Genomic DNA, 26062 nt, shown 5'->3' with positions numbered 1-26062 from the left:
ACAATGAGTCTCTGGACACAATGGACTGTGCCGGTTGTTAGCTGGCTTTTCATAAACCATTGGGAATTATGCACACACAAGCACTTCCAATGACATCGCACAGCCGCTCTCAAATGAATGCAGATGGTTCCTATTTCAGAATTTGTTTTTTTTTCACCCAATTAATTTTTGACATTGCTCTGGATATTTGCTGTTGTAAGGGAATACACAATGCACAAGTGAAATGTACTTAGAAAAGTCTGGTTTTCTTGATGTTTTGCTGTGATGTAGACTAATTGCTTTACTCTTTAATAGTGACAATTCTGTCACGACTTGTTCCAAACCTGTTTGAGTTTTATATTTCCTTTTCTATACAAAAGAAGATATTCTGAAGAATGTTTGACAAAAAAAAAGCCATTGACTTCCATAGTGTATTTGGTCTCCCTTTATTTTGATGGTCCGTTTGTTGAATTTGTTACATTGCATCATGCCAACTAATGCTCATTAGATTAAGTAGACTGCTAGGATGGGGGTTAGGGTTAGTGTAAGTTCACAAGTACTTGCAAAGTTTCTTATAGTCAGTTAAATGTCTGTTGAAGGAAAAGTATCAACAGATATTAAGCAGACAGTCTACTAATACCCAAATTGACCATTAAAAAAAGTGTTACCCTTTGTTCAGAATATTTTGGTTTGTTTTCAACAGAGGAAAGACATTTACAGTATAAAAATTCTGAACCACTTGAGTGTGAGTGAATAGTGAGGAAATGTATATTTTTGGATGAACTTTTTAGGTTCAAGTTTAGTTTAAGTTTAGGTTAGTTAAGTTAGGTTTAAATTAGGTCACGTTTGAGGTTAATAATGTTATAATTATGGTTAATATAGCTTAATTATGTTATAACATAAATTCTAATATTTATCCATTTATTTACTTAGATACAGCGGGGAAAATAAGATAGAAAACTTTCTAAGGGTGTAGTTGACTTAAAAGTTTTTCCGGATGTTAGTAACAACCAAGTAAATCCATGTGAAAACATATCTAATTAGTTTACAAATTACGTTATGCATAATAAAATGAAATGACGCAGGGGAAAAGTATTGAACACATGAGGAAAGGGAAGGGTAGAAAGGCAGCAAAAGCCCAGACAACAGCTAAAATCTCTCAGTAGTTCTTCAGCAACCTTCTCCCCTTCCTCAGTTTAAATTAATATTAACTGCTTCAGTCCAACGGCTACATTAGCAGGATGATGAGAATGAAATCAGGCTGGACATTTCAGCATGATCCAAAACACAGTTAAGGAAACTCTAAAAATGGTTTCAGAGAAAGAAAATCAAGCTGTAGAATGACCCAGCCAATCACCTGACCTCAATCCAATAAAAAGTACAAATTAAAGATCAAATTTGATAGATGGGAGCCACAGAACCATCAAGATTTTTACACTCTGTTGAAGTCTGTGAGCAACTCACACCTGAGCAATTCATGTGACTTCATTCTCCATTTAAGAGCCAAAAAAAAAAAAAAAAAAACATTTTATATAATGTATTAAATACATTTCAGTAGTTCAGCACTTTCTCCTTGTGTCATTTCATTGTTATTCCACGTAACTCTTTTTTTCAGATTTTTTTGTTTTGTTTTATTTTTATGTACTTTCTTATTATTATTATTATTTTTTTTCTAAAATCTGGCTCACTTCCATGTCAACAGCTCCTTTAGATATACTATTCCAAGGAAAAAAAAACATGATGTGTTAAATACTTATTTTTCCAGCTGTTTTTATGCTCTGAAAATGTTTTTGCCCACGTTGTTATAATATTTTATGAAGAAAAAATATGTTTTCAAAGATGTTCAAATCATTTGATTAATATACCAAAAGTCTGTGAGGTTGAAAGTGTGAAAAATGACAATGTTTTGTTTCAAATCTGGGTGAACTACCCCTTTTATCTTTTTTGAAGCTCTAGTTCTGCTCATTTCAACACATGGATCATTTATTTTTTTCCCCATCAGATTTCATTCATTTTTATGAAACATTTATTCAGTGAGAATCCATATGGTGTGGGTTGGACAATTGAACTGGTGATGTACAGCATATAAAAACCTTAAACCTTTTTTCAGAAGTTTCCGTATATTTTTTGATGACTGTGCACTTTTAACTCATACATGCATGTTGTGAATAGGTTAAATGACATGGATTGATTAAAAACAGGAAGACAAGAGGTAAAGGAGGAAACTTGCATAACTCTTCCCTCCAGATTTCATGAAAATGAAATGAGACGTAATAACGTAACAAGATAGATTATGCACATCGGTCACCATTCTTTGCATAATTTAAATCACATAATGATCTATATATAACCATTCAGAATCTCCTCTCGGAGTCTATAAATACAGTGGGAAGCTACAGTGCGACTGACAGTTCTATGACCACACTAATGACCCAATGAAGAAAATGAAATACTGTTGCTGAAAATGGCTGAACTGAAGTTTCCTACAATAGAAGCGCATTAGATGATGCCATTTTTCTTACATATGTTTTAGCCAAATGTGACGCCGCAACACGCAATAAAAGATATCATACCATGTTAATCAGAGATTTTGTGCTATCGAGCTTTGCAATGACCAGCAGGAGATATTTTTGAAGAATAAATGTCAAAATTATGAAGTCGAGGAAAGAATAAAACAAATAAATTGCATGATAAATGTAGGTTTAAGTTGCTTAGGAGAGTGTGTATATTTAAAAATGTTTTAATGGTTACATAGTTATGAGCTACATAATGTACTGGCCCATATTAAGTGCCCATCCCCTCACTTTCTTGTTTGGCTGATTTATTTATTTATTTATTTATTTATTTATTTATTTATTTATTTATTTATTTATTTATTTTAAAACAATTCTCTCTCTCACACACACATTTGAATTTTTGTTTTATGAGGACTTTCCATATGTGTTATGTATTCTATTTTTTATTTAGTTTTTTTTTTTTTTTTTTTACTGTAAAGGTCACTTATTACTTATTGTTATTGTCTTACCCTAAACCCAGACCTCACAAAAACCTGTGGCAAACTTTGAATGTCAATAGACATGTTAAGTAGGATTTCAAGCATTTTGAATTACATGGACATAAAAATATTCTATAAACCACCTCAACATTGTAATACCTAGATCAGGGGTCTCAAACTGAAATTGGCAAGGGGCCATATCAATGACTAACAGGAGGGCCGCTTTAACATTCCAACACAACAAAAAAGTTGAAACCGGATGTAACTGATGCACTTAGACATACTTTCCTATAGTATATGCAGTCAAAGCTCCTTCTTTTTGTTTCTTATTTTACATATTTGAAGGCGTGGTTTAAATTGCTATGAAATATTAAAATTGAATAATGGGCATAATAATAGTTATTATTATGCCATCCCAATCTTTGCATAACCAAAAGTTCAGATAGCGCAAGAAACAGCAGAGCTACAAAAAGCTAAAAAGAATCAAATTATATAATAATAACTAATTATAATCAAATTACCCTTGAATATTTTCAAAAATACAGCTTTAGCAAAAATAGAGCACTTGCGGACCTATATTTCAATGTTTAAATCAGCCACAGGAATAATCTGCAAGTGCGTTACTCTCAACCGAACACTGAGAGAACCCAAAGTAACCCGAACAAATAGTACAGTAATTTAAAAGACCCCTGACCAAAATCATACTAATGTCAATGTACAAATCTGTATAACAATGAAATGTTTAAAGTCCAAAAAAGGAACATCATGTTAATCATCATGTCATTGACATCAATGTCAAAGTATTCCATATCAACTCAGTTGTTCAATTGTAATCAAACAAAGCTTGGAGCTTCTTATAATTACATTTGAAGGTAAAGTCACATGTCATGTTTAGGAGTGGTTAATTGTGTATTTTGTTGTTGCCCGTTTCTTTGTGTTCACGTTGTCAGTCCACCATTTACAATGTATACTGTCTCATTTCTCATTTACGAGGAAAGGTAAGCAGGTCACGTGACATACATTTTGCAATACATAAGACTACTCTTGTGTTAAGTACATTAGGTCAGGGGTAAGTGCTACCCCTTGTGCTTTTTGGATAGATAGAGTAGGATATAGTTTGGACTCGGGAGACTCTTCGTGTTTATTATTTTGTTTTGTCATCATTTGCTTCTGGGGAGTTAGATATTGTTTGGGTCTTTTTTTTTCTTTTCTTTAGCACCACCGATGTCCCTTCTGCCAGCTCTCTTGTTTTCCTCGTCCTTGGCAGGCATAGCTGGATCTTCAAGCTTTCAATTTAAACACAGGCTCGTTCCAATTACGTACCCTTATATACATTTCTGGAGAAAGCAAAATACATCCCAGAAGCTATGTTTTTTTTTAGTTTTTTTTTTTAGAGATTTTGTTTTTGCTAATTCACCGCAGGCAGCAGTGTACGCTTTTTCAGATCTCACATTTCACTTGCGAGTGCCATTCGCGCCAACTGTTCTCACGAAAATCCAACAGAGGCCGCTGTTCACTGACTGACTGACTGACCAATCGTCTAATCCCCCACCCTCTACCTTCCCTAAACACAACCAATAGCATTTTAAAAAGCATCGACTGACCTGCCCTGCAGCCATACATACTTCTGGCTACATAATTCGCGATCTCCAGAAATGTATATAGGGCTACATTTTCAGAATGAGCCTGTGTTGTTCGATTTAAGCTATGGACGAGGCCTCCGCCAAGGAAATCCTATGTTTTGTCAAATAATAATCATCAAATAAATGTAATTTGATATCTATTCCTTGTTGCAGGAATCTTCTCACATTTCATATATTTATGAGAGGGCCTTCAGAGCACATAATGTACAGTTTTAGAGAGAAAGAATAACACTAAAGTGCAAAAAGAAAACAGTAGTTGCCCCTTTTCAACTTAAAAACATTTAGTCATCATTGCAGACACCAGCAAACATAAAAGCCCCAGACGTTCAACTTTCAGCTAATGGTCTCTCTGAGTCACTTCTGTCAGTGTTGTTTCATTCTCTGTCAGAAACATGCTTATATTGATTTGTTTAGGCGTCAGACAGTCAGGCTGAAGTATCAGATCTTGACCCAGTCCGTCCATGCATTGTGCCTGGCCTCCTTATCTCCAGCATTACAAATAATGCAGCCGTTACGGTCACATCCAGCTCCGCCAACGGCCCTGAATGAGACATCACACTTCAGCTCTATCTATATAAAGGCTGGAGAATCCAGTTAGCAACAGAAAAGGCTCTGTAAGAAAGTATTTTTCCAGTGCATCCAAACCGCTCTGCCGCACAACATCGCTATACTGCTTTTCAAGGTGACTAATTTCATTTCCCTGATTTAAGTGACCTTTGGCAGAGATGTTTTGACTGTAATGATTTTCTGTCTCTTCTGCTCAGCCAGTGGAGCGTTCGCAGTGGACAGGAGTTCTGCTTTATGTCCCGGTGGCTTCGAAAAAAAAAAGTGTAATGAGTTGTGCAGAGATGTTGGTGTGACCGAGGCACTGACTGTCAGGTCTGACACTTCTACCCATAGTCTCAACAACTGCCATTCATCCCGTCAATCTCAATTTACACTTCAATGCTGAGAGCAAATAAATTCTGGGTTGTTTTACTGTCATACCACTGGAGATTAGGGATTGTCAGCTATATGAGGGATTTAGGGTTCCGATTTTGGGGTATTTTTTGCAGTTTAATTGTGTGTAATGATATTGTAACAGTAGGACGCTGGGTGACAATGGAGTTAAGGGCCTAAACGCAGTTTCTTTAATAGCTTAGCAAGGCAGGCAATTGTCAAATAGGAACATACAGATACCTGAGGGTAATCCAAAAATGTAGTCATGATCACAGGCAAAATGGATGATACAGGTGGCAAAACAGCATACACAAGAAAATAAGGCAAAGGTCAAAAGCACATCAAGAGTGGACAAGAGAATGCTTAGAAATGTTACAGAAAAACAAGACTCAGCAACGTGTGTGTGTTTAAGAAGTGAATATAAAGTCCATATAATTTGTCCACAATGAGTTACCAGCCGATGACCAACAGTGTGTAATCAGGGAGAGAACTGGAACTGGTGTGTATGTGAGTGGTGCATGATGGGATTTGAAGTTCTCCAGTAATCTGCAACTGCTAGATCACTGGTGATTGTGACAGGTATATTGGTATATTATAAATTTCAAGGTATTTTCTTTTGTTTGTTTATATTAGTTTGGCTAAACTGCTGTTGCCCAATAACTAGCCTAATTATTTGAACTTGCCTAGTTAACATAATAAACCTTGTTAATCCTTATAATTGCATTTTAATCTGAATACTAGTATCTTGCAAAACAGTTGGCAAAATATTTTTACTACCATCAATGCAAAGACAAAATAATTTTTTTATTAAATTTTCCAGAAAGTATGTTTAAAAGATATTCTCTCCATTAAACAGCGCTTAAGAATAATTTATTCAATCATTGTCCTTCAGCTTAGTCTTTATTGCAGAGGTCACCGCACCAGAATGAAGAGCCAACTATTATTTGGCAGTTAATATAATAATAATAATAATAATAATAATAATAATTATTATTATTATTATTATTATTATTATATGTTTTATGCAGCGGATACCCTTCTAGCTGCAACCCAGTACTGAGAAACACCCATACACTCTCATTTACCCACACTCTCACTCTGAAGCCAATTTAGTTTATTCAATTCACTTATAGTGCATGTCTTTGGACTGTGGGTGAAACCGGAGCACCCGGAGGAAACCCATGTGAAAACAGGGAGAACATGCCAACTCCACACAGAAAAGCCAACTGGCCCAGCTGGGATTCGAACCAGTGACCTTCTTCCTGTGAGGCGACAGTGCTAACCACTGAGCCACCATGCCACCCCACATAATAAATATATGTTTTTAAAATAATAATTTCAATATTTTATATCCTATGTAAAAAATATCATTATAAAATATTGAAATTGCACATTTGTGGTGACAGTTTTTTGGACAGTCATTTGGTTTTATAGACACAGTACTTGATGTGTGCGTGCGTGCGTGCGTGCGTGCGTGCGTGTGTGTGTGTGTTTTATTGATGCTGTTTTTTTTATTTTTTTATGTCTCCTTTTTTTTTGCCGGAGCACCTGGAGGAAGCCCACACAAACACAGGAAAAAAATGCAAACTCCACAAAGAAAGGCCAATTGACCCAGCCGAGGCTTGAACCACCAACCTTCTTGCTGTGGGGCAATTGTGCTAACTTCCGAGCCACCGTGCTGCCCTACATCTCATTTATTCAGTCAAAAAAATGTTTCAACCGCAGAAAGATGTCAGTAAAACATTTTCTAAATAGCCTTAGTATAAAACAAACAATACAACAAATATAAATCAAATGAAATACAAATATTTAAACAAATAAATTAATAGTAAAGTATGAAATAAGTCACATGAACCGTTATGTATCCTAAATTATAAAATGTTCATTATTCTCTTGCTTACCTCTGGATGTTTACATTGCATTGCAGTCTTTCTCTCAGCTATTTTCTGCTCAACTCTGCAAACGTCTATAGGCCAACAAAACTTTCCAGCGAACCCTGCATGTCCTTCAAAAATTCTGCATAAAGTCACACAAAGAATATGTAATGTTTATGATTCATAAAATATGAGCGCAAAGAGAGGAGGCAAAAAAAAAGATTTTTCAATTGTTGAGTGGTTTAAAAATATATTCATATTCAATTCTCCCACAACACAGATTTTTCATTCCTAAGGAAATGACTCTATACTGAGGGAAAAAAAATATTTATCGGATTTACTGATATTTTTAATCTAATGGTTGCAAACAATTTAAATGGACTGAGTTTAAACAAAAATATTAAGTTGAACATTACTAAATTTGTTTGTTTAGGGCAGGGGTCACCAACCTCAGTCCTGGAGGGCCGGTGTACCTGAAGGGTTTAGCTCCAACTTGCCTCAACTTAGTAAGACCTTGATTAGCTTGTTCAGGTGTATTTGATTAGGGTTGGAGCTAGAATCTGCAGGACTCCGGCCCTCCAGGAACAAGTTTGGTGACCACTGGTTTAGGGTGACTAGGTGGCTCAGTGGTTAGCACTGTCGCCTCACAGCAAGAAGGTTGCTGGTTTGAGACCCAGCTAGGTCCGTTGGTATTTCTGTCTGGAGTTTGCATTTTCCCCCCATGTTGGTGTGGGTTCATTCTGCTGTGGCGACCTCTGATGAATAAAGGGACTTAATGAATAAAATCCAACCCACCACTATGTGGATTCCCACTGAATAAATGCTTCATAAAAATAAATAAAATTTGATGGAAAAAAAATCATGATTGATGTATTGAAATGAATTAAATAACAAACAAATTTACTCAAATTAACCTAATAAACCATTTACCTTGAAAACATTTTGTAAATCCAATGAATCTTTTTATTTTCAGTGTAATACACTTTTGATTTTTTTGAGAATATTGAACATTAAAGTTTTGACGAAAACATTCCCTGTAGCCAAGCTTTCATCAGTGCAAAATGAGCGTTTTGCAGTACCTGATGGACTGAAATCCCAGGAGGCTTTGCTCTCTGGAGTCCAGAGAAATATTTGATGTCGGGTTGCTGGGGCTCTTTATTAATATAGGCAGCATGAAATATGAACACGCATTTTAATATGGTTAACATCGAGTTCTCCATGCTGCCTAGTGCCGCCTTGGAAGCATAACCCGGGGAAAAAGTGGCTCTTTAACGTATGAAAATGCGCTCTTTAAGTGCTTTGTTCCACTCTGGATTGGAGAGGAGAATCCGGAGCCGTGAAGCCCAGGGAATATCATCTTTAACAAAGAGTCTGTCTTAGAAACCAGAGAGCTCAGCTCAACATTTCAAAAGTCTTCCAGCGTGTTTCATATCCAGAGTGTGGAGCTGAATTCAGAACTCACTTTTCTTTGTTTTTGTGTTTTTTTTACTCTTTTTTTTTTAACCTCTTAAGAAAAGTCACAACAGTCACTCTGGAGTGTGCTAGTACTCTTAAAATAGTTTTTTTCTCTCTCTCTTTTGGCTTGAGTTCAAATCAGGTCAACATAATCATGTCCATTTAACTTTGGACATTAAAAGGGACGTAACAAACACACTGATAAAAATTATGTCTGCAAAATTTTTGCTAACAAATTGTACGTGTTGAATTTAAACAAACAAATTACATTTAATAATGTTCAACCTAATTTATTTGTTTAAATTTAGCCCAAATAAATTGTTTACAACCACTTAACCTAATAAGATTTAGTAAATCCACGGTATCATCTTTTGAATTATATTTTAAGTGCACATGCTGATAAAAAGTAGATATAATAATGTAATGCCATATAATTAAATCGTTGATACTACAACTACTCATCATAATTCTTTACATTTATATAGCGCTTGTCTGGATACTCAAACCGCTACACACATTTTTAAAGGGGGAATGTTGTCAACCACCTACTACTCAACAACAACTACAACAACTGCTTATACTACTACTATTACTACTACTACTAAATGTAATAGTTTTACAAAAATATATTTAGAGAACTCAATAAATGTCAATTTAAATAAACTGTAGGTGACTGTAGGAACATTTTCTAGTCAATTAAGGAATCTAAGACAAAATGGGGACAAGGGGGACAATAAATATTTTTGATTTGTATTTACTAATTTTATAACATTATAGCATCCTTTGCGTAAAACATTTTCTGGATAGGTTGGTGGTTCATTACATTGTGGCAACCCCTGACTAATAAAGGGACTAAGCTGAAAAGAAAATGAATGAATGAATATATATATTTAGAATTTATAACATTTGTTAAATTTATTTAAATTTAGAATTATTAGTCCCCCTGAAATGATTAGCCCCTCGTTTATTTTTGCCCCAATGTCTGTTTGGTGGAGATAAATTTTTTCTACACATTTCTAAACATAATAGTATTAATAACTTATTTCTAATAACTGATTTATTTTATTATTTCCATGATGACAGTAAATAATATTTTACTAGATATTTTTCAAGACACTTCTATACAGCTTAAAGTGACATTTAAAGGTTTAACTAGGTTGATTAGGTTAACTAGGCAAGATAGGGTAATTAGGCAAGTTATTGTATAATGATGGTTTGTTCTGAAGACAGTCGGGAAAAAAAAAAATATATATATATACACACACACACACACACACACACACACACACACACACACATATAGCTTAAAGGGGCTAATAATTTTGACCTTAAAATGGTTTAAAAAAAATAAAAACCTTTTTATTCTAGCCAAATAGCCTCAAAATACAATTAAATTACTTACTAATAATGTCCCATGACTTATTAAAATACAAATTTTGCAATTGCTCTTATTTATACAGGTAAAAATATATATATATTTAAAATATATATTTTTTTCAAATCAGAAAGAACAATAGTGAATATGGCATTTTGAAATAATCTTTATAAAAAAATAATAAAATAAAATAAAATAAGAGTTTGACAGAGAGTCTTGTTAAGGATGTTTTTTACGGCATACGCTTTGAACCGATTTTTGTGTTCTTTGGTTCAGTCGGGCTGTTTAAGGCCAGATTGCTGACTCAGTGGCTCTGGAGGCTGGAAAGAGACTGAAGCGTATAAAATAAAGCTCTGCTGCTTTCATGGGATTCAGTCACACCTGCTTCTCACGCTACTGTCTTACAATCATAAAGCTGCCTTTAGGACAGAACAGACGAGCTGCTTCAACAATTCCTCTGTTTGAACATCCAGCAGCTCAATTTCGCTGCCATCAATGAGAAAAACACTTCCTTCTGCTCAAAATCATACTGTGGGATATTTGCCTAGTTGTCAATTGTTTTATAAATTATTCTCAACGGGTTTATTTAAACAATGTAGAGTAGAATAGTTTGTTTTTGCTGAATAAATATATTGAGATAACCTGACTTTGTTATACGAGAATAACCACCTAGATGTACATTATACCTTATGTAAAACAGGAAATTATTCATTCATAAATTTATTCATTCATTCATTCATTTTCCATTGGCTTAGTCACTGATTTATCAGGGGTTGCCACAGCAAAATGAACCACCTCAAAAAAAAGTACTATTATTATTTATTTAAACCTATGTTAAGTACACCTTGTCAGCTATAAGGATTAATAATGGGTCAGGTACAGTATCTGCATATAAATATGTAGGTCGGCTTATTGACAATAAACTTGCAATTGTGGTGCATGTGGATGATTCATGTAGAAAATAGAGCAAAAAAATAAATAAAAAAATCTCTGAATCTTTGGAGTTTTGAATACATCTATTGGTACGACTTGACAGCATTAGCTGCATTCGAAACACTGCTTCGTGTGGTGTCAAAAACTTTATAAATCTTTAGTTTCAGAGCGTGCATCAACCCTGCAGGCACAGGATGTTAACATGAAGTCATATTGAAGTTGTATCCCAATGTACCCTAACGGCGTGGGGACGTTGGATTTTGTTTGGAAATGAAAATCGGGTTGACTTCAGAACCCAATGTCAGGCCGACATCAATTTCCAATGTCCAACCTAAAATCAACCAAATATCAATGTAAAATCATGTTACACCTTTTCATTGTGTGGACGTTACCACCATGACATCTATTAGATGTTAGATTTTGGTCAATTTCCAACACACACTAAAATCAACCAAATATCATGTAATTTAACGTGGTTATTGGACGTCAAAATAATGTTGTCTTTAGACATTGGCTAGACATTAAATTTTGGTCACCTGACGTCATGACCTAAATCTAACCCAATATTAAGGTCTTATGATGTCGTGTGCCTGCTGGGAAATTGGAGGTCATGCGATTTCCCAATGTTATAAATTTTTTACTTTTTGATTTAGTGGCTAATTCGCATTCATAGATACAATTTCATTCGTACTATTTAGTACGATTTGGTCATCACCCAGTGACAGTTGGGTTTAGCAGTGGGGTTTGGTGCCATGCCTCCTTTTTAAAATTGTTAATTTTCCTATGAATTAACTCTCTATTGAATGAATTAGCCACTAAACTGACAAAATGTAAAATAGTTACGTTTCCTCGTGGGATCAGGCTGGACTTCCATAAACATGGATTCATTATGTCATTACTGTTTTGAAACATTCAAATATGTAATGGTTCTCCAGTTGGGGGTGATCTGTGAAATAATATAAAATCCACATGAAATACACATATTCATTCAGATCCCCACCAGTGGGAAATCACTGAACGTTTTTTTTTTTTTTTTTTTTAACCTGATATCGGTAAAAAATAGTTTTATAAGATATTAGACATTTTATTGAGACTTTTGTAATACAAAAATGCGTAAAAGTTAATAACAGTTAATTGTCTCTTATTGGTCTGTTTAGCATCCCACAATGGAACAAGCAATATTACAAAAAGTATGCATATATTATAGCCAAGCTGGGAGTCCAGCCAAAACCAGCTATATCCAGCTTAAACCAGGCTGGTCAACCTGGTTTTAGCTGGATTTGGCTGGTCATTTTCCAGCCTGACCAGCTAAGACCAGGCTGGAAATAGCTGGAAACCAGCCTGGAAATGGCCAAAACCCCTCTAAAACCAGGTCAACCAGCTAAAACCAGCCAACCAGCCTTGGCTGGTTTAAGCTTGATTTTTCAGCAGGGATGATATGGGGATGGTAGGGGGCCATGATGGATAGAGGCTAGTGGGCAATTTTGGCCAGGGCTAAACCCCTTCTCTTTTTTTGAAGGATATCTTGGGATTTTTAATGACCACTGAGAGTCAGGACCTCGGTTTAACGTCTCATACGAAAGATGGGTCATTCAAACTACTCACATCTGCTTGATGTTTCTGTTATAATAAGACACAATCAACATAAAACCCCCTTTGTTCCTCTGGCCATAATGCTGCTGACTTCAAGCCTAAGGACATGACTCTGTGATTGTTTATTGATGTGGGTTGATTATACGATGTGATGATGATGATATCATTGACTTAATTAAGCACACCTGGCCCTTATATATCAGTTTTAAAATGCGACCTACAAACCCGTGTCCTTCTAGTGTGTCATCAGGGATGGTGTGTATGATGGACAGGGTCTTCTGAGGGCTCAGGACGGGCTGACAATGTTCTCCACACCTCGTCCCACATGTCTTTGAAGCCCAGGAGCATAGCAGTGTGCCAGAGCCCCAGAATGATAAGGGCTTGAATTAAGGTTCAGCATGAGTTTCTGGCAGGAAGAAGGAGAGAGAGAGCAAATTAACATAGAAAGGGCTTGTTCAGCATGGCCTCTGCATCTTGAGGAGTCCCACCGCCTGCCGGCATTACCACAGCTCAGAGATCACACTTACTACAGCCTGTCTGACCGCTTTACACATCCCAATGAGATTATATAATCGCCAATGTTTACAATGTAATTCTGGTTTATTCTAAATTATGGACGTACAGGCTAGATAGATTTACATGACGATTAGTAATTTTTTTTATCATAACTAAGGCATTCACATGAGCTGCTTTTAGAATATTTCTTTCACATTCATAGATTAATTAGTGGCACATGTCATTATGGCTCAGTGAGACACCATCTGACATTCCCTCCTGAATTTCAGTCATCAAAGTACAGTTTGTCTTCATTATAGTGCCATATACCCCTTTTTCACTGTTTAATTTTTTTATGAGTTTTACGAAAGCTTTTTTAAAATGTGCAACGAGACAACATTGGATATTGTTGTGAAAGAGTTGATCATTGCTGCTGTGTGTATCCTATCACAAAATGTGATGAAAAGTCCTACACAATACAAATATTTAGATTTAATGTGAATTCTGTTTTTGCTGTTTATGCGCCATTGCATGCAAGGCATATAATCACCTGAGAGGAAACTGGGCATCGCGAGTCACTGGCATTGTTATTTTGGTGGTCACGAGCTGAAAGGTTTGAGAACTCCTGCTACTGAAATAGGAAAACTCTGTGTCTTAAGGCTGATTTATACTTTTGCATCAAGTGATGGCCATGACCCTTGCCTTGACCGTATTCATGCATTTATTTTCTGCACACTGTTTGTGTTACTCTGCAATAATCTTTCCAAAACACTAGCTAGCAGTAGGTTTTTATGTGTCAAGTTACTTTGCGGGTGTTTTTTTTTTTTTTCTTCTGAATGCTACTTTGTTGTACAAGTAGCTAATACATGCTCACTCGGAGGCAGAAACCAGCAGTCGTACAATGATTTTAATCATAAGGTAAACACAAAACAAAAGTTTCCAATTGAAGTTCCTTCACGGGACTCAACGCTTGTAAATAATTGTTCCATCAGGCTCTAAGCACCGCCTACACTCGTCACCGCAACCAAACTGACCAATAACAGACCTTGCATTACGCATTGTTGTGATGTGTAGTTACATTATTTTGAGAGATGCGCATCAGCATTGGTGTCAGCCACAGCGAGGGTATGCGACCGCCTAAAGCAGGGATGTCAAACTCCATTCCTGGAGGGATGAGCCCTGCACAGTTTAGTTCCAACCCTAATTAAACACACCTGATCAAACTACTTGAGTCCTTTAGGCTTGTTTGAAACCTACAGGTAAGTGTGTTGGAGCTGGGTTGGAACTAAACTGTGCAGGGCTGCGGCCCTCCAGGAATTGAGTTTGACATCCCTGGCCTAAAGGCTGCGCTGAACCATATGTTTGTGCTTGACGCAGATGTATTTATGCAGCAAATGCACTGTCTCTTTTATGTATTTTTTTATTTTGTGTGGAGAGAGATTTACTTATGTGGTTTCAAAAACCAGATGCAATTAAGACCTGTCCAGTTTTGTCCGGAATACATCCTAGACCTGTGTTTCTCAACCATGTTCCTGGAGGACAACCAACACTGCATGTTTAGATGCCTCCTTTGTCTGTCACTCCCATTACAGGTCTTTCAGATTCTGCTTAAGAGCTAATGACTGAATCACATGGTTGAGAAACATTGGCTGAGTCCAAAATTGCATACTTCCAAACTATATAGTATGCTAAAAAACAGTATGCAAGCTGAGTAGTATGTCTGAATTCATAGAAATCGAAAAACAATATCCGAGAAGTACCTGTGTGACTTACTACTTCAAGCAAGATTCTAAAGTGCACATCCAATCTGCAATGAATCCAATGAATTCATGAATGGGAGTGAAGAAAAGCAACTAACGTGGGTAGGTCATGTGATGATGGGTAAATGGCAGATGTTGTATTAGCGAGTTCCATTCATACTACGCATATTCTGTATAGAACATACTTTTTAATGGTCGAGTAGAAAATTCTAACTAAATTGTAGTACCTACTGAGTAGTAGGCAATTTTGGACGCAGACACTGTCTTAGACCACCGCCTGAAGTAATTTGAGCGACCAGATTTATATGCATCTTAATTGCATTTCGGAAGGGATTTACACCTGTCCTTTTCATAATGATAGCTATACAAATAGGAGAAACACATGAAAATGTAAATTTGATGTAAACAGAATCTCAATAGTATTGAGCTTGACCATATTTAACCACTTTCAGAGTCAAAAAAAAAAAAATCCCTCGTTTGATTTTCTGACTGTATCTGTTGTTGTAAATAACAGATAAATATGAGTGAACCTAACCGTATTGCAAAATGAACCTATTCTGCAGCTGTGTAAACATTCCTTGACCCCTCACTGAATAAAGTGCTCTTACATTTCATAACTTTATCTACCCGACTATAAATGATTCAAACGGTTTATCCAAAACACCAAACAAATGTATTCCCTTTTGTAACACTAGTCATTTAACCTTGTAAACACATTCAAGGTATTCAAGCTGACTGATGCAGCACTGTGACCTCCAGGTTTTCATGCGGTAACTGAATTGTACAAACATACAGTAAAAAAAAAGGTGTTTGCTCAGAACTACATTCACACTAAGATGGATTAGACGACAAATGTAAGGATGTCTCATCATTACCAAAACCTCTTTCTCTTTGGCTAATGAGCTCTCGTGTCACTCTGTGGTTTAGAGATAAGCTTAAGGCTGCATTTAATGGTAGAGCACCCCATAATTCCAAGGTGATTACCTTAGTAAGTGTCATGAAATGTATGGAAAATAAAATGTAAGTAAGCAAGAAAGTGATTGCTTTGAAAAAGGCTATAACATGAGCATGATAGAGACAGACAGACAGACAGACAGATAGATGGAACTATAGAAAGAAAGACAGACAGACAGACAGACAGACACATAGACATACAGACAGACGGACGGACAGAGACAGACAGACGGACGGACGGACGGACGGACGGACGGACGGACGGACGGACGGACGGATGGACGGACGGACAGACAGACAGACAGACAGACAGACAGACAGACAGACAGACAGACAGACAGACAGACAGACAGACAGATAGATAGATAGATAGATAGATAGATAGATAGATAGATAGATAGATAGATAGACACATCTATGGACAGATAGATCCATAGACAGACAGACAGACAGACAGACACAGACAGAGATAAATAGACAGACAGACAGCCAGACAGAGCTATAGACAGACAGTCAGGCAGATCTGTAGATAGACAGACAGACAGACAGACAGATTGATCGATAGCCTGCTAGTCAGTCAGACAGACAGACAGACAGATAAATAAATACAGAGATAGAAAGACAGACAGACATACCGGCAGACCGACAGACAACTAGATAGATCAATAGACAGATCTATAGATAGACAGACAGACAGACATATAGATAGATAGATAGATAGATAGATAGATAGATAGATAGATAGATAGACAGACAGACAGACAGACAGACAGACAGACAGACAGACAGACACAAAGACAGACAGACAAATAGATAGATCAATAGACAGACAGACAGATCTGTAGATAGACAGACTGACGGGCGGACGGACAGACAGACAGACAAATAGATAAATAGACAGTCAGAGAGACCCATAAAGACAAACAGACAGACACACACACACACACACACACACACACACACACACACACACACACACACACACGTATATATATATATATATATATATATATATATATATATATATATATATATATATATATATATATATATATATAGATAGATATAGATAGACAGACAGACAGACAGACACATAGATATACAGACAGACAGACAGGCAGATTGACAGACAAACAGTCAGGCAGATCTTTATATAGACAGACAGATTGATCAATAGCCAGCCAGTCAGTTAGACAGACAGACAGACAGACAGACAGACAGACAGACAGACAGACAGACAGACAGACAGACAGACAGACAGACAAATAGATAGATCAATAGACAGACAGACAGATCTATAGATAGACAGACCTACAGGCGGACGGACAGATAGACAGTCAGATAGATCCATAAAAAAACAGACAGAGAGACAAACATGATTAAACGAAAATATCACAATTTTGAGTCACTTTTTTAATGTATCTAAATATGTCAGTTACTCTTTAAGGAACATAATGTGAAAGCATGTGCTGTGCTCTTATTTTTAAGAGAAGATAGGTTTAAAATATGTAATATGTAATAAATAACTTTTAAAAATATCTTTACCCAACACTAATGATTAGCACATGCCGTCATTCATTTTCTACTAGAATAATGTAAACATCTCCATGCTTTTCCTCTATGGCTCATAACAATGTGTGTTTCTGACAATAGCTCTAGTCTGAAGGTGTGGAGTTGATCAACTTTTCACCATTCAGTAGTTTCACCAGCGAGTCTCAGCAGGGAGATATTGAGATGTCCCTCTCATAATGTGCGGGGGTTCAGGTAATTTCCCTGCAGGATTTGTATTCTTCTGCTTTGATGGATAGACAGGCTATCCGTGAGGATTAAGACGGGGGCTCTCCGCGATTTCTTTTTCATTTCTTTTTAATGCCAGTGGTCTGTAATCTGTCATCCTACATCCGATTGCTGTGACACACAGCATACGGGGCTATTTCTGTTTGGCTGCTATGTCACAGTGACTTTTGCGGTTATTATAAATTTGCCTGCTTTCCGGTTTGTTGCATGCAGAACGATATGAAAGATTGTAATGATCTTATTTGCTCGTGAAATGCAGCCTGTCAGTGTGAATAAAAAGATCGGGTCACGCTTTACAATAAGGTTTCATTAGTTAATGTATTTACCAGCATGAACTGATCATGAACAACACTTGTACAGCATATATTAACTAGAAAAGTAAAGGTCGTAGACAAACTTTATGGTGGTTTCAGAAAGTCTGAAAGTTTGAAGTAGTTTTAAAGCTTCAGTAATTAAATTAGTTTTTAAGAAGTTTGAAGCATAGATAGATAGTGTGGCACAGATAGTTTGGCATAGATAGATAACTACAAATAGGTTGGCATGTTTCTAGTATGGATCTGCATGTTTCTTGCTAGGCAGTTGCTAGGGTGTTCTGAATGGTTGCTAAGGCATTGGTAGGATGTTCTGAATGGTTGCTAGGCGGTTGTTAGGGTATTTTGACTGGTTGTTAAGGTGTTGGTAGGTGGTTGCTAGGGTATTCTAAGTGGTTGTTAAGATGTTGCTAGGGTATTCTGAGTAGTTGCTAAGGCGTTGATAGGCATTTGCTAATGTGTTGCTAGGTAGCTGATAAAGTGTTGCTAGGTGATTTCTATGGTGTTCTGAGTGGTTGCTAGGGTGTTCTGAGTGGTTGCTAGGCAGTTGCTAAATTGTTTTGACTGGTTGCTAAGGTGTTGCTATGCAGTTGCTAACGTGTTGCTAGGTGGTTGCTAGGCTGTTCTGAGTGGTTTGCTAGACATCGCTATGTGGTTGCTAAGGTTTTTCTTGGTCGTTGCTAAAGTGTTGGTAGGTGGTTTCTAAGTGGTTGCTAAGGTGTTGTTAGGTGGTTGCTAAGGGATTGGTATGTGGTTGCTAAGGTGTTGCTAGGCATTTCCTTAGGTGTTCTAGGTTATTGCTAAATTTTTGCTAGGTGGTTGCTAGGGTGTTGAGTGGTTGTTAAGGCATTGCTAGGTGGTCACTAGGGTGTTTGAGTGGTTGCTAGGTGGTTACTAAGGTGTTGTTAGGTGGTTGCTAAGTTGGTTGCTAGCGTGTTCAGAGTGGCTGCTAGGCGGTTACTAAGGAATTGCTATGTGGTTGCCAAAGTGTTGCTAGGTAGTTGCTAACGTTTCCCTAGGTGGTTGCTAAGGTTTTTCTAGGTCGTTGCTTAGGTATTGCCAGGTGGTTTCAAGATGGTTGCTAAGGTGTTGCTAGGCAATTGCTAAGTTGTTGCTAGGGTGTTGAGTGGTTGTTAAGGTGTTGCTAGGTGGTTGCTAAGGTGTTGTAAGTTTGTTTCTAGTATAATTAGTATGTTTGTTAGTATACTTCTGGTATGGATTGGTATGTCATTAGTATGAATCACTATTGCTATTATTTGTAGTATATGGTTAGCATGTTTCTAGCATGGATTAGTAGATTGCATGAATTGGTATGTTAGTATGTCTAATGTAAAGTCAATGCATACCTGTCAACACTGGGGTGTGAAAATAAGGGATATGCCCACCATAATAAGGGATTCCCCTGACCCCCTTTAAAAAATCCCCAAATTACTAAATATGTTCATTTGAAGCGGTTTCATGTAGATAAAAAGTTAAATGGTCAGTAATATGTTTTAATATTATTATTTACAAAAGAAAAATTAAATAATATACATTATGCAAATATGCAATATGCAAATAAATTAGCAAACAGTTTAGCTTATTAAAATTAATAGCTGTTACAATGAAATAGAATTAAATCTTGCCGTTTCTTCACTGTATAACTTAAACATTCTGATTAAAGAGCAACAAATGAATTATTTATTTCGATTTGTTACGTTTGATTACATTAAATAACAGGTGTCACTTTAAAAATGCACACATCTAACATTAAAATGAAAGCATTCAACTGCTTTCCCAACTGTTTATACTCATTTAGAACAAAATTACTTGTGTTTGGAAAAAAAAAACACCATAATCAACATCTTTAGATATTAACATAATTAATTATGTGTATTTGTCTGTTTAAACACGTACCCAAAACCAAGACTTTTGCTCCGCTTCAAATCACGAGTACAGAATCCGTTTGAGAAACAGCGTCTATTTATCACTATGGAGCGCATCAGCTGACGTCATGCAGCGCTACGACTGTTATGAGAATTGCATATGAAGGGGAGACGACACTTGTAATGAAAAGGAAGGGAATCCCGCCGTTTTTATGTTTATTTCAAAGTGTTTTCGTGCCTAAACAAAGTGAAAGCACAGAACAGACTCGCATTTAAGAGCAAAGGGTGGCCCCTGGTGGTTCTGCGGGATGGGTTGTGTATAGGAAGGCTTGACTCTTTTATGTTTATTTGCCACCCTTCAGAGAAAAACTGAAAATACGGAAGAAATACGGGAAAATACCTTTCCAGGATCATAGCGGGATAAAACTGTAAAATACAAGAGAATCCCGGGAAAAACGGGACGGTTGACAGGTATGAGTCAATAGCATTTTTTTTACAATGGAAGTCTATGGGACAGTTGCTAAGGGTGCTTTCACACCTGTGAATCGATTCAGTTGTTCCGAAACAGAGATTAAAATTGTTAAATTGGTGCTCTTTGCTCTTGGAGCGGTTCGCTTTCACACTGCAAAGTTTCTAATCGGACCAAAAGAGCTAAAACAAGTCACGTGCGAGTAAACTCTCCTTACATTGGTGAGTGTCAGGGTTTAATTTGCAGCATCCCGCTAAGCTGTCAGGAGAGGTGGTGGTTTGGTGGTGATTGACAGGGTGCACTCGCGCGACGTGTCTGAGGAGAGACGTGGTGGGGATGGGTGAGAAGGGTGAGTGACGATGCCTATTTGAGGACCGGGAGGGAGACGCGAGATTACCGGGAGATCTTCACTCGTTTGCGGGCATACTCGCAAAACTTCCCGCCCTATTCATAATTCTCTCTTCATATAGCCGTAAGCCTATTACATATCCATAAAACACTGTGATATAACCGCGCTCGGATCGGACCGCTTTCTAACTGCAATCGAACCGCTCCAGGGTTCGTTTCAATCGAGCCGAGACCACCTCATTCAAGCGATCTTGGAGCGATTACTTTGGCGCGGAACAGAGCGCGATTGCCCTGTTCACATATGCCAAACGAACCGCGCTAACTGGGCAAACGAGACACAATCCAAAACAAAAGTGTAGGTGTGAAAGCATCTTAAGATGCCGTAAGTGGTTGCTAGGGTGTGCCTAGTAAGTTAAATATTCATCAGTGAATGGCAGATTGGAAGTCTTGAGGTAAATGAGCCTGGTTTTAGTCTGTATGACAGTCTGGCACAAAGGTATGACGTCACAAAGTTTGGTCCAATGTTTAGTCAATGGGACTTTTCCGAATTTTCCAGGTCAGTTTTCGAAAAACCATAAGTCGGATCAGTTGGAGAAGATATAGCAACCCGAGTCAGACCAGTTTAAAGATCTGGAGTAAGTTGGTCTAGCTTGAACGGTCTACGAGGAGATGCATATAGAAAATTAGTCTCAGAAGAAGAAGAATATTAAGTTTATGTAGTATAACAGTATATCTTGGCTTTCTCAAGCCACCATAATCATAGTTCAGTACTTAATAATGCATTATTAACATCCAAATCTATGCTTGTTACCGGTTCACCATGACTTAACAAGAACCAACAATGAACGACTGTATTTCCATTAACCAACATAAACAAATGCTGTAATAAATGTATAGTTTATTGTTTGTTCATGTTAGTAAATGCATTAACATAAATACAACCTTATTCTAAAGTGTTACCAGTGATTAAAAGAGATAAACATGTTGTCTTATATGCACTGACATCTACAACAAGATAATATAACTTATATGAGTTAAGCTAATTATTAAAGTGTAGTATTATATAACATGATGTCCCTACTAAAAAAAATCAAACCTAAATACAGTCTATAGAAACAATTGGCGTAATGGATTAAAGGATGGTGGATTTGTTTTTGTTTTTTTGAGTGAAAGTCTGAATATGAAGCTTATTTAGAGAAACAGGGTGATTACGCTGTGTAGATCCTTAGACTGCAGCCACTGAGCTGTGTTCACTTTGTCCCCTGAGTGATTTAATACAGCAGGAGTTAATCTGGCTCAAGTCAGAACTCTTGACTCTTTGCTGAAAGATTTCAGATGTACTAGACAGATTCAGCCGGCTGCTGAATATTTTCTGAGAACTGTGAAAACTGACACATCTTCCGTTGGGAATCTGTATGGTACAGAATATACTGGAAACAACCAGCTTATAGTATTACTGCTATGAAGCAGAAAGTAAAAGTTTCTCTCTCTCTCTCTCTCTCACTCTCTCTCTCTCTCTCTCTCTCTCTCTCTCTCTCTCTCTCTCTCTCTCTCTGTGTTGGCAGTTGAATGTGCTCAGAAAACTGCAAGCAAATTGACTTACCAAAATAAGGAGAATATCTGAGTGGGCAAAGATCAGGGATGGGCAAAAAAACATTGTATTTTTAAAATAAAATACCAAATTCCTCAATTTTACGTGTATTAAAACAAGCCACAAAATACAGCAGCCACAACAAGTATTAAAATAAAACAATGTATGTTGTATTTTGAAAATAATACAAAATACAAATGATTTCAAACCTTCCATCAATAACCATTCGACCACGATCGGACCCTTCACCATTAAAGTGACTGGAGTAAACAATGTTTGACAGCAACAGTGTTTCTCTGAGCAAGTTTAAGTCAGCTTCTCTGCTACGTCTTTCACCTCTACTTCCACAAGAAGGTACTCATAAACCTTTGTTTCTCTTTTATTTCATTATGCATTTTGTTCAAAGTCCTGTGTACACAAAGTCCTGTCCATCTAAAGCAGGGGTGTCCAAACTCGGTCCTGGAGGACCGTTGTCTTTCATAGTTAAGCTCCAACTTCCTACAACACACCTGCCTGGAGCTTTCTAGTATGCCTCAAATGCTCAAATGCATTTGCAAATGTACAATGATGGCTGATGACCCTTTAAAATAAAGTGTTACCAAGAAGATATTTGAAGAAAGTTGAAAACCTGCAACCATTGACACTATTTGTTGAACACTAAAAATTTAGTGTTAATGAGTAGTGCTGAAATCAGATGTTTAATACACCTGTTAGACTCATTTGAAAGAATAAGTGTGTAAAAAAAGTATGAATTATGCATTGTGACAGAAGAAAATAACGATAATATCATTCATTTTCTTGTCGGCTTAGTCACTTTATTAATCCAGGGTCGCCTCAGCGGAATGAACTGCCAACTTATCCAGAAAGTTTTTACACAGCGGATGCCCTTCCAGCCTCAACCCATCTCTGGGAAACATCCACACACACACTCATACACTACGGACAATTTTAGCCTACCCAATTCACCTGTACCGCATGTTTTTGGACTGTGGGGGAAACCGGAGCACCCAGAGGAAACCCACGTGAAAGCAGGGAGAACATCCAAACTCCACACAGAAATGCCAACTGACCTGAGGCTCAAACCAGTGACCTTCTTGCTGTGAGGCGACAACACTACCTACTGTGCCACTGCTTAGCCTAACGATAATACACTTAAGGCATGGCATGTTCTAAGACTTAAAAAATTAGATTTTTTTTTAAATAGGCGACATGGTGGCTCGGTGGTTAGCACTTATTTAGACTTATTTCTCTATGTAATATTTATTCATTCACTAATTTTTCTCCAGCTTAAGCTAGGGTCAAACTGCACTTTTCTCCCCATAGACTTCCATTCATAGGCACACGAATGCATCAGACCGGAAACGCAAACTTGTGCGACAAGTTTTCGCACATCCAAAGTTCAAGTTTAGTGAACTCTGACCTGCGAAATGGCATCACATGATTGCATGAGACTAATCAAAGATACAAACATGACCTCTCTGCACAGACATTTAAAATATGGACTAATCGCTGGCTTATGTTAATGTCTAATCATCTTGTTTAATCCCGCCCCTTTTTGCAGCACCGAACTACAGAATTTCGCACGCACAAACTCTAGTGTGACCGCAGCACAAGTCCCTTTATTTGTCAGGGGTCGCCACAGTGGAATGAAACTTATCCAGCATATGTTTTAAAAGTCACTTTTTTGAACTTTTTAAGGTTAAAAGTTGTCGGGAGAAAGATCAAGGTCCCATAATGCAATTCAAAAGCAAGAATAAATAAATAAAATAAAAACCTGAATCACGAACACAGAAAACCACCAATTTACAGATTTTTTTTCACAGCGTAGGGTTACTAGGTTTTTGCATGAAAACTAGCCTAACGGTCAATCAAAACTAGCCCAATAATATCAAAACTGAAAATATAACACTGCGCATTCCTAAAACACATTTTTTTACATCGGTGTAAGGATTATACACACTTTCTACTGCAAAAAAATAATTGTATATTAGCAATTATTCTAAAGTAATTTTAAATGGTGGCATGGTGCAATTTCCCTCACAGTCCAAAGACATGCGCTATAGGAGAATTAGGTAAGCTAAATTGTCCTTGGTGTTTGAGTGTGTGTGTGTAAATGACTGTTTATGGGTGTTTCCCAGTACTGGATTGCAGCTGGAAGGGCATCCGCTACCTAAAACATATGCTGGATTAGTTGACGGTTCATTCTGCTGTGGCAACCTCTGAAATATAAGTAGAAGGAAAATAAAGGAAGCAAATATACAAATAAAATTGTACCTTAAAGGGATAGTTCACCCAAAATGTAAAAATCTGTCATCATTTATTCATCATCTGCAGAGTTCTTTTAGAGTTTCTTTCCTCTGAAAACACAAAAGAAGATATTTTGAAGAAAGTTGGAGACCTTTAACTATTGACACTGTTGTTGAATATTGAAATATGAAAAAGTGTTAATGAGTAATGAAAGCAGATGTTTAATACACCTGTTAGACTAATTTTAAAGAGAAGGTGTGTAAAAAAAAGTATGAATTATGCATTGTGAAAAAAGAAAATAATGATAATATACTTAAATAAAATGCTAGGTATGTTCTAAGACAAGGTGACACGGTGGCTCAGTAGTTAGCACTGTCGCCTCACAGCAAGAAAGTCACTGGTTCGAATCTCGGCTGGGCCAGTTGGTATTTCTGTGTGGAGTTTGTATGTTCTCCCTGTGTTGGTATGGGTTTCCTTCAGGTGCTCCGGTTTCCCCCACAGTCCAAAGACATGCGGTACAGGTGAATTCCATAAACCATAGTGTATGTGTGTGAATGAGTGTGTATGTTTCCCAGTGGGTTGCAGCTGAAAGGGCATCTGCTATGTAAAACATATGCTAAATAAGTTGGCGGTTCATTCGGACTAAGCTGAATGAATGAATGAATGAGTTAATGAATGAATGAATGAATGAATGAATGAATGAATGAATTAATTAATTAATTAGATTTTTATATAAATATTGAGCAGAAGCTCGAATTACTTTTTTCACACAATAAGATGACACAACACAGAAATGTCTTTCTCAAGCAAGAGGTTGAAACCCCAAAGTACACATTAAAAGTGTATCACTTTGGAGCAGGAGTTGCTTCATATTCGCATTGTCTGAGTTAAACAAGATTGCAATGTTTCTTAGATGAACTGGGGTGCAAGAGAGCAACATAAATGAAACATACACAGACCCACCACCAACTTTAGGATCCAGAGAGATGGAGTCTAGCTAGCAATGTCTGCCATTTTTAAAGAGTCTTTTTACGAATTTACACTTGCATTTGTCCAGAAACAGCCTCACATTGCTTTTCCCATTTTTAAACAACTCATGCATTCATGGGAGTCCAACTGTAGATCTTTGTGTTGCTATGGAGCCATTACTGAGAAACAGTTCTATGGAAATTGAACAGCGTAGAGTAAAACAATGTAGCAATGCAATATTTAGACTCCACATTTGGCATTCTTTGAGATCCAGACAACATAGCGCTCAAAAAATTGCATGATATCACTGGGCAGGCAGGAGATTTGAGTATATTTGACGAGGCGCTGGAAAGTGATGTCAGATTGGGTCGGCTGTGTCATGGGAGAGTTTTAGGGCACGGATCAATGCTGCATGCCCAGTCCTCACTCATGACATTTTGAACCTGTGTACAGGGTTTCAACCACAACTA

The 26062-nt window shown here is 37.1% G+C and overlaps 1 protein-coding gene across 1 annotated transcript in view; it reads right to left on the bottom strand.

Moving 5' to 3' along the window:
* The window catches only part of ntng1a (netrin g1a), a 246632-nt gene that overhangs the window by 202074 nt on the left and 18496 nt on the right, over positions 1-26062 (bottom strand). The window contains exons 3-4 of the mRNA XM_073940887.1: positions 13008-13192; positions 7458-7572 (exon numbers count right to left, since the gene is read on the bottom strand). The gene's annotated coding sequence lies outside the window, so the exon portion shown is untranslated. The remainder of the gene's footprint in view (positions 1-7457; positions 7573-13007; positions 13193-26062) is intronic.

The sequence above is a fragment of the Danio rerio genome, chromosome 24, assembly GCF_049306965.1.
Source record: "Danio rerio strain Tuebingen ecotype United States chromosome 24, GRCz12tu, whole genome shotgun sequence".
Lineage (NCBI taxonomy): Eukaryota > Metazoa > Chordata > Actinopteri > Cypriniformes > Danionidae > Danio > Danio rerio.
This window is presented reverse-complemented; position numbering and strand designations above follow the sequence as displayed.